At 42.9% G+C, this 13191-nt stretch overlaps 1 long non-coding RNA gene across 3 annotated transcripts in view; it reads left to right on the forward strand.

Annotated features, from left to right (window-relative positions):
- The first annotated feature begins 5939 nt into the window (after positions 1 to 5939).
- LOC128351964 (uncharacterized) overlaps positions 5940 to 13191 on the forward strand; it is a 28852-nt gene continuing 21600 nt past the window's right edge. For 2 of the 3 annotated variants that reach the window (XR_008320148.1, XR_008320147.1), the window contains exons 1-2: positions 5940 to 6180; positions 7070 to 7216. This is a non-coding gene — a long non-coding RNA (uncharacterized LOC128351964). Of the gene's footprint in view, positions 6181 to 7069; positions 7217 to 12326; positions 12418 to 13191 lie in introns of those variants that run through there. The other variant, XR_008320149.1, reaches the window with a different exon arrangement.

Genomic DNA, 13191 nt, shown 5'->3' on the forward strand with positions numbered 1-13191 from the left:
GTTCTACAATGTCCTTGTTTAGATGTGGTGACCAGAATTGTACGCAGTACTCCAGGTGTGGCCACACCATCATTTTGTATAAGGGCATTATAATATTAGCCATTTTATTTTCAATCCCCTTCCTAATGATCCCTAGCATGGAATTGGCCTTTTTCACAGCTGCTGCACATTGAAGTCGACACTTTCAACGAGCTGTCCACCACGACCTCAAGATCTCTCTCCTGGTCAGTCACCAACAGCTCAGATCCCATCAGGGTATACTTGAAGTTGGGGTTTTTCGTCCCAATGTGCATCACTTGACACTTGCCAACACTGAACTGCATTTGCCATTTTGTTGCCCACTCCCCCAGTTTGGAGAGATCCTTTTGGAGCTCCTCACAATCAGTTTTAGATTTCACTATCTGAAAGAGTTTGGTATCATCTGCAAATTTAGCCACCTCACTGCTTACCCCTGCTTCTTGGGGGTTTTACTGGACCCAGCTCTGCTTTTGGAGTCTCAGGTGGAGGTGGTAGCCAGGGGTGCCTTTGCACTGTTTTGGCTGGCGCGCCAGCTGCATCTCTTTCTCGAGATGGCAGATCTGGCTACAGTTACCCATGGCTTAGTCACGTCACAGTTGGATTACTCTAATGTGCTCTACGTGGGGTTGCCCTTGAAGAATATCCAGAAACTGCAGCTTGTACAAAATGTGGCAGCTAGGGTTCTATCTGGAGCTGCCCGGTGTGATCATATCATACCTATTTTGAAAGAGCTGCACTGGTTTCCAGTGTGTTTCTGGGTCCAATTCAAGGTGTTGGTTTTGACCTTTAAAGCCCTTAAAGGTTTGGGCCTGGGGGACTGCCTGCTCCCAAGGGTTGCTGCCCACTTGACGAGATCACCTGAGGGGGCTCTGCTCTGGGTGCCAACAATGAGGGAGGCTCGGTTGTTGTGCAAGCGGGACAGGGCCTTCTCTGTTGCTGCCCCCAGACTTTGGAATGCTCTCCCAGTGGCCGTTCGCTCCTCGGACTCCATCACAGTTTTTAGAAAGCTTGTTAAATCTTGGCTTTTTATCCAGGCCTTTACATGATTGTTTTATTGCTGCTTCTGTGTGTTTTATATCTATGTACAGTTTTTGTGTTTGTATATTATATATTTTAAATCAGATTTGTTTTTATATTTTTAGCTTAATACTTTTAACTGTCATTTTTATTATATGTTTTTTTAACTTTTGTAAACTGCCTTGGGATTGTTTTTAATGAAAGGTGGTATATAAATTTAACAATCAATCAATCAATCAATCATTTATGAATAAATTAAAAAGCACTGGTCACAGTACAGATCCCTTCTGTCAGCTTCCTTCCATTGTGAAAACTCTCAATTTATACCCACCCTCTGTTTCCTGTCTTTTAACCAGTTAGCTATCCACACATGTACTTGTCCCCTTATCCCATGACTGCTAAGTTTCCTCAGGAGTCTTTGATGAGGAACTTTGTCAAAAGCTTTTTGGAAGTCCAGGTATACTATGTCAACTGGATCACCTTGATCCACACATTTGTTTACACTCTCAAAGAACTCCACAAGGTTGGTGAGGCAAGAGGCTGGTTGCAATTCTGAGGCTGGTTGCTGTACCTGTTGTCATTAGTTTAGTCTTCTTTGTTGGAAGTTAAAGGACTTTGCGCTGTCTCTTTGCCTCAGACAGTGGAGGACAGACTAGTAAGTCAGAGGGCTAGAGAGTCAACACATTGGTCATCCCTTCTCCACTGCTCTGATGCTATCCCTTTGAAATGTAGATTGCTACTCTTAGGGAATTCAACTTCCTCCCTCTCTCTCTTCCCTACCTGCCCTTCTACCTTGCAACACGGCAAGCTCCTCTCCCTGCACCATGTCTGCAGAGAAGATGCAGAATCCATCTGCATTCAGCTAGATAGATAGATTAGAGATCCTAACTCCTGACTTTCCTATCTAGAATGGAGTTCCTTAATAAATGCCTTATATATTGATTTGAAACTATGAATTGGCTCCAAGTTACTTTACTCTCAGCATACACGCATGCCTAACTAAATTCTGCTGTGTTGTGCCTCTGTGCACTCTGCTATAATGAGAAAGGGATTCTCTCACCACAGATAATTTCCAACATTCTTGACATTTATTTGAAGTCCCATTTTTTTTACTATGCTCCTTTACTTTCATTACTAGAGCTTGCAGAGCATCTGGATTCTCAGCTTTCAGAGTGGTGGCATCAGCATAGTGCAAGTTATTGATGTTTCTTCCTCCCACTTTAAAACCATGTCATCTTCTTCCAGCTCAGCTTCTGTCAGTATATTTTCAGCATATAAGTTGAATAAATAAAGAGAAAGTATACAGCCTTGTCTTACTGCTTTGCCAATCTGGAACCACTCTGTTCCACCATGTTCTGTCTGGACTGTGGCTTCCTGTCCTGTGTATAGGTTTCTCATGAGAATAATGAGATGTTCTGGGACACCCATTTTCCTAATGATATTCCACAACTTGACATGGTTGATGCAATCGAAGGCTTTTCTGTAGTCAATAAAGCACATACTGACTTCTTTTTGGTATTCTTTGGCTTTCTTGATTATCCAGCATGCATCAGCAATGATGTCTCTTGTTCCTCGGCCTTTTCTGAAACCAGCTTGAACATCTGGCATTTCCCTTTCTACATAGGGCTTTAATCTGTGTTGGATGATCCTGAGCATTATTTTGCTAGCATGTGAAATTAAGGATATTGTGTGATGGTTTGCACAATCTGTTGAGTCTCCTTTCTTTGGTATGGGTATGTAGACTGACCTCTTCCAATCTGTTGGCCACTGTGTTGTTCTCCAAATTTGGTTAGAGTTTGGAGAGAATAGTTTGGTTAGAGCCTTGACTGAGTCTTGTTCTGTTGCCTGCCATATTTCTGTAGCTATTCCATCAATTCCTGTAGCCTTCTGACTTGGTAATGACTGGATTGCTGATCATCTTCCCATACTAGAGGTTGTTGCAAGTAGGAAATATCTTCTAGAGAATCTTGGATGTTGACGTCCCTGCTGTACAGATTTTCAGTACACTCCTTCCATCTCTGTTTGATCTTCTCTGAGTCAGTTACTATCTGTCCTTTGGCATCCCTTAACATACCAATTCGGGGTTGGAACCTCCTTCTGACTTCAGATATCTTTTGGAAAACTTTCCTTGTTTTTCCATTTCTGTTTCCATCCTCAAGGTCTTTACTGATGTCATTGTAATACTGCTCCTTGTCTCTTCTAACAGCTTTCTGAAATTCCCTATTAAGTTCCTTCCTGAGGTCTTTATCTTTCTTGACTTTGGCTTCTCTCCTCTTCTTCGCAATTTCTACCATCTGTTCTGACATCCATTTTGCCTTCTTCTGTTTCTTGGTCTTTGGCAGTCTCTTTTCACATCTGTCCTTAACAACTTCTTTGATTTCATTCCACAGTTCCTCTGGTTCCCTATCAATGAGGATCAGAACTTCAAAGCAGTTCCTGATGTTTTCTTTGAAAATGGTGGGTACATTCTCAAGATCATATCATGGAAGCTGGATAGCTTTGTTTTTTCTGCTTTAGCTTGTCTTGGAACTTGCACATGTGCAGTTTGTGATCAGTTCCACAATCGGCCCCTGACCACGTTTTTGCTGTTATAACTGAGTCCACCTCCTTGCACCAATGATGTAATCATTTTTATTTCTGTGTACTCCATCTGGTGAAGTCCATGTGTATAGGTGTCACTTTGGTTGCATGAAGAATGTGTTAGCAATGAAGAGATCATTGGCTTGGCAGAAACTAATAAATCATTCTCCTGCTTCATTTCTGTTTCCTAGGCCATACAATCCAACTGTATTTTCCTCTTTGCCATTTACAACTTTGGCATTCTAGTCTTCAACTACTAGCCGCACATCTTGCTTGCATATTCTGTCAATTTCAGACTGAACTTGAGCATAAAACTCATCAGCGTCCTACTTAGTGGAAGTTTATAACCATTAACATGAATCAACTCTTCAGCATTCTTCCTAGATGTCACAATATATTCACTAGATGACACGCCTATAGCCCTTTGTATTACATTCTTAACTATCTGTTCCTTTTCAGTTCTGGCATGTGCTGAATTACTATTCATTAAAATTCCCTTTTTCATGGGCTTCCTATACCACTTAGTTTCCACGTAGCCCCCACATATTCAGATTTCAGTATCTAAAAATGATAACAATTCCTGTTCATTAGATAGTTCTCTCATTAATCTTATGCTCCCTACTCTATTGAGCTCCCCCAAACTTTCTATCAGTATGATCTTTAGTGTAATGGCCTGGCAGATCATTTAAGATGGTTACTGACTAAAATATTAACACTGCTTGGATTTTGTCCCAGCACATTTACAAAGCACCAAACAGGTGTTGGAAGCATTACAAAGTATTGGTAACATGGAGTAGATATATATGGAAGGTTTTTATGTGAAGGCGCTATATAATAATGTTGATAATGAACAAGCTAGGGAGAGTGTAAAACAGTTGTTATGGGATAATAAGCGCGCTCAACTGTTATGGTTTATCAGTTATGGATATTGATGGTTTGATTACTGTCTGTTTACAATGTAATGTGTTTAGATTTAACAGAAAATATTTCTCACAAAAGTGAGGCTTGGGAAACTGACTTGTGCCTTTACTTGCTATTTCCAATATGAATTCTGTTGAGAATGGGTATATAGATCTAGATATAATATTTTACAGAGCTCTTTTGTATCCAAGCTTCAATATGGCATTTGAAGTTATTTTGAAAGTTATGAATAGACTTACTGAAATTACTTTAGCAGTCTGAAATTAAAACATATCCATTTTATACTTCATTTTTCTCATTCTTCCCACATTCTAAATGTTGCTACAATTAGGTCTGAGTAAATGATTACAATGGCAGAATAGAACTTCAGTTTTTGAATGGAACATTCACCAAAACAGCAAAATAGCAACATATACATGGCAGGTTTTAAACAAAAATAAAAGTGGAGGAGGCCTTTAGCTGCTAATGAATATTTCCAAATATTGGCAAATTTTATATAGAACATATTTTGTCATACATGCCAACATTTGTTAAACTTGATTACATCCAAACACTGAAATTCTGCTAGACAATTCAAACAGAAGCAGTTGGATTATTGCATAATTCTAGAATTATATGTTTACTTTATAATTATCCTTGCTAGCTGGGCAAAGAGGCACCTCTTAAGTGATGGTTCTCTTGTATTTAGCAGGGGGAGAACAATTCTCTCTGTGTATCCCAGCAAAATATATTTTCCAGTTGCTCTTTACTGGTGCCTCCCTCGTATCTTTTGGTTTTTAGATTATGAGCCCTTTGGGGACAGGAACCATTAATTTATACATTATTTTGGCATTCTTAGTGACTTTCCTTTGTGCTAGCATGCATTAAAAATGACCCCAGCAAATGTCAGTGGTGAAGTTGAGGTGACAATTTCACCTAGATGTGCCTGAAAGAAAGCTTGACCTGGAAGGATCCATTTTAGATCGCTAGAGTCAAAAATTGACCACTCCGAGCCATTATTTGCTTTTTAAGCCAAGTCAGCAGTCTGATGGAGGAAGAACACAATGCTGATTCTTGGATGAGCCAACACTAGTACATGAAAAAATGACAGATTTTTAAAATTGTAACCGGAGGAAAGACCTTGACTGTCTTGTTGATACCTGAACATAAGCTACCATGGGAGGATCACAGGGTCCAGATAAGCAACCTTCTTGATACATTGCTTGTATCAATCTGAGTTTGCTTGTGTACCCACAATGGAAAATTTGAGAACAAAAAGGAAAGTATTTGAAAATGCCCTGAGTCATTACTCAATACAGAACTTATTTTAGTAATGAATATGAATATTGCTGGGTTGCCAAGAGAATGCAGCCAATGGAAGGCCTGAACAATTGGGGTAATTGGGGTGAAGTATAAAAGCTGGAGGCTTAGTATGTCGAGGAATTCCTTTCAGGGCTTTTGGGGCTTTTTGGCTTTTGTTTGTTGTTCTCATTTTTAGACTAATAGATTTTCAGGATGAAGGGAAACTTCTTTGCGTGGCTTTCTCTCCATCTATCCTTGCTTTCCCCTTTTTAGGCAAACTTTTTTTCCCTGTAACATGTTTGTAATATTAATAGAGTGCCTCTAACTTCTGAGACTTCTAAAGACTCTTCAGCTTGAAGATTGGTAGATATCAAATTTTATGTCTTTGCATTTTGACTGTGAATTTTCTTTAATACTGTATATTGCTGGGAACACTTAGAGCTTTCAGGAGATCTAAGTAGCAGGAGGAAAGGTGTTTGATTTATCTGCATAGTTATATGAAGCTCATGATATTGTACTGAAAATGTTTCTTTCTGTATTTTTTTTCCGTGCATGCATCTAAGTTCTAAGTGCATCTAAGTGCATGCATCTAAGTTTAATTTTTTGTTACTTTCTCTGGAAAACACTTAATGTCTGAATAAACCTTTTAAAGTCATTTCAGTAAAACCAGTGAGTTGGTATTTTGCGAATTGTGCAACATATTATCCTATTGGTTAGCCCACTGGGGCAAATAAAGGACCTGATTTTCAAGTGGTGGCCGGGGAGGGGACACTAGGGATGAGGCTATTAGCTCAGTGGTAGAGGAACTGCTTTGCCTGCAGAAGGTTCCAAGTTCAATCCCTGTCATCTCCAGGTAGGACTGGGAAATATTATCCTGAAAACTTGCAGTTCTGCTGCCAAGCAGTGGAAATAATACTAAGAGTACTAGATGGACCAGTGGTCTGACTCATTATAAAGCAGCTTCCTATGTTTGTCCTATCAAAAACACTATCAGTGTTTGTGATAGTACTGCTAGCCCTCAGAGTGTTAGCACAGTGTAGCTTTAACAGTATCTTTTGTCACAATGTTCTGGTTTTCTTCTAGTCTGGAAAAGTCTAGACAGGGCTTCATGGGCTTCTTCTAGATTCTTAATAGATTCAAAGGGAAGGGGTGGTTGCACCATTGGTGGATCCTGATTTGAGGACAGGTGACACTTGAACCTAATGCTGTTTTTAATGAATTGTTTTTCTCTTCTTGCTTAAAATGGTTGCAGTTCACTTCTGGGAGCCATGTGACAATGTGGATGGATGAAGGAAATCAAACATATCTCTGATCAGTCATGAAACTCACTGGATAGTCTTGGGCAACTTGTGGTCCTTCAGCCTAACCTACCGCAGAGCGGTTGTGAAGATAAAATGAGGTATGGATTTGTTCTAACTACATTCTGATCTCTTTAGATAGGGTTGGAAAGCAATCTAATGGTTATGACAATACCTGACCATATGCAGTCTAGAGCTGGGTAAATGTAGAGTCCCAGGGACCAAACCCGAGAGCCAGGGGTAATAGGGGAGAGGGGGCCTGTGTTTACCCTTCTCCCCGGCAGCCCCTTGCAGTGAGGGAGATAATGAAGAACATAGGGAGGGGTTGAGATGGGAGGCCCCCATGAACTGGGGGCCCCGGGTTCTTTGAACCCACCTGCTCAGTTATAGCTACATCCCTGCTGAGAGCAATCTGGCAGGTGAGGAGCAAGCATTCACGTAAGCAAAAACTAGCTATAGCAGCCAGGTATATGCTGATAGCCCAAACTTGATCTGTAAACTTTTCCCCTACCAAGTTAGGGGAAACCAATGAGCTGCTTGGATAGAGTCATACTGGAACATGAGAAAGTATCATTATAGCCCTAGGAATGAATGATGCATGGATGCCTGTGTGTTGCCTCAGTTTCTACTTGCTTTTGTGATATTTCCTTGTGAGCACTCAAAAATGTTAGTGTGTTTTAAAGTGCTTACAAGGAAAGTTTGCAGCAACAACAAAAGTGGATTAGGTATCCCATACCTGCCAACATATCCTAATTTTCTCATTCAGGTAGATGGGGAAATAGGGAGATATTGGCAGGTATGGTGTCCCTCATTTCCACAGCCCCCATTATCCCCTACTTGCTTGAATCTGTAGGACCCACCCCCACCCTCTTCCTTTCTCCTAAACAACAAGATACAAACAGGATACAAACAACAGGATACAAACAGTGTCAGGGGCAGCAGCAGCAGCAGCAGCAGCAGCAGCAGCAAGGTCTCTCTCCCCCTCCCTGTGTTGGGGCAGCTCAGATGCTTCAATAGCAGCATCCTGGGCACAGGAACCCCTTGTGTAACCACATTTTCCATGACTCTCTTCTCCTGGGATATTGCTCTTGTGGGGAAGGAAGAGAAATGATGCTGCCCAGCCACCTGTCCTGCTGCCTCATAAGTTTGGAAGAAAAGGAAGGAAGAGGGTAGCTGGGAAGGAAGTAGGCCTGGCTGGCTGATGGGGTGGTGGTGGCTGAATGGATATAAGCCCATGCTTTAATTTAGAAGAGCTTGGGCTCACCTCCTATTGGTGTGAGGCATTCCAAACTAAGGAGTTTGTAATCCAAACATCTCCATGCAAATGTTTCCCTTGCATAACTACTGGAAAGGAGTCCACCCCCCAATCCCCATTGTGGCCGTGAGTGACCCTTTATAAGAGCTCGCAAAGTATGGACCTGAAAATTCCCAGTTCCAATCCTGGTTGCTCCTGACAGTGGCTAAGAATAATGAATACACAAGAGCCTATTCTCACTTTCAATTGTGCACAGTGCGTGTTGTGCACAGAGTTGTGCACTGAGTTGTGCACAGTGCCCTGAAGGAAGGAGCAAGATTGCGAGGGCAGACCTTAGTCAGATCTCTGCATGTTCACTGGCCATGCAGAATGGGGTTATGCATGTAGGCTTGGCATGCATGCCTGAGAACCCAGATCGCTCCAGCATTCCCTTCATGTGGAAGAGCCAACACAGAGCTCATGTCAAGCCCCATTTTTTACTTTCCACACTGAATGTGTTGGGCCAACAGATGCATGGAGGTCAGAGTGAGGCCAGTGGGCATGACTCTTCTCCCTCTCCGTGTTTGCTCTAATGTTTGAAAGTGAGAGTAGGACACTAGTACATTCTTTTGCTATTCTTTCATAGCAGCTTGTGAGTCACCTCAGCAGCATGACATCTCTTCTGTAGCCCTCTTCAGAAGTTCTATACCCATGTTCATGAAACGTGGGGAGAGGGGGGAGTTGGAGTGTGCTGGCTGGCCATTGACATGCTTTCTGGCCACAGCCCTGAATGTCCCTGCATTCCTTTACCCATATTCAGAGCTTGCCTCTTCAGACACTTAGTGAATGCAGGGTTGTTCAGGGGCATGGCCAGGAAGCATATCAGTACAGAGACATGTCTAGCCTAGGGATGTGCACAAAACCGGTTTGCCTGGTTCGGTTCGAATTCGAACCAGGTTCGAACCAGGAGGGGGTGGTTCGGTTTTGGTTTTGCTCGAACCTCCCCCTGGTTTGGTTTGAATTTGAACTGGTTCAAACTGGTTCAGAAACCAAAAATTAGTAGGATGGTAGCTGGCACCCAGGGGTACCTGCCACCCAAACCCCGAAGCAATCGGACACTTGTACGATTTTTAATGAATTTTTGAAAATTATTATTATTATTTTTCTCATAGGATATAATGGGACTCCAACCAGCCCATTATTCCTTATTGTGGAGCACCCATGGGTGCCAACAACCATGCAAACCCTGAAGCAATCAGACACCCCTATGATTTTTAATGAATATTTGAAATATTTTTAATAATTTTTCTCATAGGGTATAATAGGACACGAACCAGCCCATATCCCCTATTGTGGAGCACCTAGGGGCACAAAAGTGGGGTAGGTGGTAGACAACCAAAAGTGGGGTAGGTGGTAGACAGGGTTCCTACTATCCACAAATTTCCAAGGTAATCAGACACTCCTCTGATTATTGGTGAATTTTAAAATTATTTTGGAATTCCTCATAGAGAATAATGAGGATTGCAGCAAATGTATAGCTTCACGTCGGGGAGAAAGGGGTGTCCTAGAGTGGAGTGTGGTGGGTGGTAGTTCCCAAGGTGGGCAAGGAAGCTATCAGAATTATTTGAAAGGAATTGGACAAAAGGCTGATTTTTAAGTGATTTTTGAAGTTTACGTGACTTTAAGGTTTTTCTCCATAAAGAAGCATGGAGGTGTCAGCAAATGTATAGCTTCACGTTGGGGGGAAAGGGGTGTCCAAGAGCAGAGTGTGGTGGGTGGTAGTGCGTAAGGGGGCCCAGGAAGCTATCAGAATTATTTGAAAGGAATTGGGCAAAGGTCTGATTTTTAAGTGATTTTTGAAGTTTATGTGTCTTTAAGGTTAGCAGTGAGAGTGGATTCATGGTTTGTCATTGAAAATCTTATATGCTACCAAAGAATCTACACTCAGAACACTTCAGAAACAACAAAACCCAGTACCCCATGGGTTAGCAACCCATGGAGGTGGTTGGCACCCTCGCTCTGGGCCACCCCAGCACCCCCCAAGTGCAGTTATGGGGCTGCTGAAACCTCCATTCTTCCCTATGGAGAAAAACCTTAAAGCCACTTGTGGGGTGCTGGGGTGGCCCAGAGTGAGTGGTGGTCTAGTGCAAAGAGGGTGCCAACTCTGTGTCAAATTCCCATGTGTAGCACCTTATTCAATAGTTCACACCAGAACAGTATCCAGTTGCATGTTCACATGCACACTTCACAAGCAGGTGGACAAGATCCTAGGCAGTGTGCAGGTAGCATCATGCTCTCTGGACCCTTGCTCTACATGGCTGGTAAAATCTGCCAGGGAAGGAACAGGTAGGTGGGTGGAGCCAATTATTGATGCTTGATTAAGGGAGGGCAGATGCCAGTGAGTCTCAAGCAGGCAGTAGTAAGACCACTGTTAAAAAAGCCCTCCCTTGATTCCACCAATCTTGATAAGTATCGGCCTATTTCAAATATTCTCTTTTTAAGCAAGGGGATAGAGTGTGTGGTGTATGCGCAGCTGCAAAGGATCTTGGATGATACAGATTATCTAGACCCTTTTCAATCTGGCTTTCGCCCTGGGTTTGGCTCTGAAACTGTACCCTGGTGGATGACCTACGCCAGGAAAAAAAACAGGGGGAGTGTGTCCCTAATGGTTCTGCTGGATTGATACCATTGGCCATGGTATCCTTCTGGACCACCTCTCAGGTATAGGGATTGGGGGTGGTGCATTCGAGTGGCTCCAGTCCTTTCTTGTGGGGTGCTGGGGGACTTTGCTTGACTCCTTGGCCTATGGGATCCTCAAGGCTCAGTATTGTCACCCATGCTGTTTAACATCTACATGAAACCACTGGGAGAGGTCATCAGGAGGTTTGGACTGAAGTGTCATCAATATTCAGATGACATTCTGCTGTTCCTTTCCCTGACATCATATCCTAGGGAAGCAGTAGATGTACTAAACCAGGGGCTGGAAGCGGTGATAGGCTGGATGTGGGCTAGCAAAATGGGGATAAATCCAGATAAGACGGAGGTGCTGCTGGTCAGTAGAAAAGCCAATTGGCATAGGATGATTCAACCAGCTCTGAATAGGGTTGTCCTCCCCTTGAAAGAGAAAGTGCATAGCTTGGGAATGTTTCTGGACCTAGCTCTGCTTTTGGATGCTCAGGAGGACATGGTGGCTAGGGGTGCCTTTGCACAGCTTTGGCTAGTGCACCAGCTGCGGCCCTTTCTCAAGAAGGCAGATCTGGCCATGGTTACCCATGCCTTAGTCACATTGTGGCTGAATTACTGCAATGCACTTTATGTGGGGCTGCCCTTGAAGAATATTCAGAAACTTCGGTTGGTGCAGAATGCGGCTGCCAGGGTTCTCTCTGGAACCACTCGCTCAGAGCACATTACACCTATTTTGAAAGAGCTGCACTGGCTGCCAATTTATTTCCAGATCCAATTCAAGGTGCTGGTTATTACCTTTAAAGCACTTAACTGTCTGGATCCTGGATACCTGAAGGACCATCTGCTCCCAAAGGTTTCTGCCCACCCAACAAGGTCATCAGAGGGGCCTTTGCTCCATGTGCCAATGTTGAGAGAGGCGAAATTGTCATGCACATGGGACGGGGCCTTTTCTGTTGCTGCCCCCAGGCTCTGGAATGCTCTCCCAGTGAATGTCCACTCTTTGACCTCTGTGGCTGTTTTAAAACAACAACAACTAAAGACCTTTTTTATTTGTTCAGGCCTTTACCCCTCAGGGGCTGCCAGGTCTCTCAGCTTTCCTGCTTCTGTTTGTCTTTTTTATGGGTGGGGTTTTTGGGTTTTTTTTGGGGGGGGGGAGGATGTCTTATGAAAGGAGGTATAAAAATTGAACATATAAATAAATAAGGTGTCTTTGGGGTGGATGTGTGTATTCGTCATCTTGTTACTGGCAATGGTTCTGACATGACTATCACACATGCCATTTATTGTTCCAGCTCTGCTTCAGAACGAGAAAAGCTTACGTGCCTAGTGCCAGGTACAAAGCTCTGTAATGACACACTCTCTCTACAAGTGTTCTACAAATCCTGCACTTGAGTAATGATGCAACTATTGAGAAACAGGCTTGTTAGGCACTGTCTGTTGCCTCACCTCTTTGCTCCAGCATATTGTCACTGATACCATGGTCACAAATAAGAGAGAACTATTGCAGCAACTGATGGTGTGTTACTGTACTGAGTGCTTGGAGCAAATCCTTGGGGAGAAATGGACAGTGCAGAAGTCATTACAAAACATGTAAGTCACTAAATTTTGTTGACTTTACTAAAATAAATGGTTGCAAAGCACACTTCTTGCTGTGGTGGCAACCAGTTTCAGTCTGCATGCAGAGAACACCATGTGATATAATACAGATTTATACATTTACCCATACTTCTTTACTCTCTCTGTTTAAAAATAGAAAAATGCATCCTGTTTGGAGCCAGGTGGCTGTAGTGTTTGGTTATTCTCACACTGAAGCTTCTAACCCCAGTGGCTTTATTTTGGCGCATACCTAATCAAAGGGGCTGCGATGCTATTGTGTAACTGTAACATCCTGATAAGAGACTCCGTGTGCAATTGTAAATCATGTTGCAAGCCAGACCCGCCAATCCTGTGTGCATTCAGAAGCTGTCATTAAGGTGGCAGAAGGACAAGCAGATGACCTTGACTTAATGAAGTCAGGCAGACCGAAATAGATGGAGGAACACAGCTAGTTGTTTAGATGGCCCCAGTTGCACACGTACTGTCACATGTGGGATAGATTAAGTCTGCAGTGGCAAAGAGTTTCTTGGTGACGTGCTTGAGATAAGGCGAGTGATGGAT

This window comes from Hemicordylus capensis, chromosome 3 (assembly GCF_027244095.1).
Source record: "Hemicordylus capensis ecotype Gifberg chromosome 3, rHemCap1.1.pri, whole genome shotgun sequence".
NCBI classification, from domain to species: Eukaryota; Metazoa; Chordata; class Lepidosauria; order Squamata; family Cordylidae; genus Hemicordylus; species Hemicordylus capensis.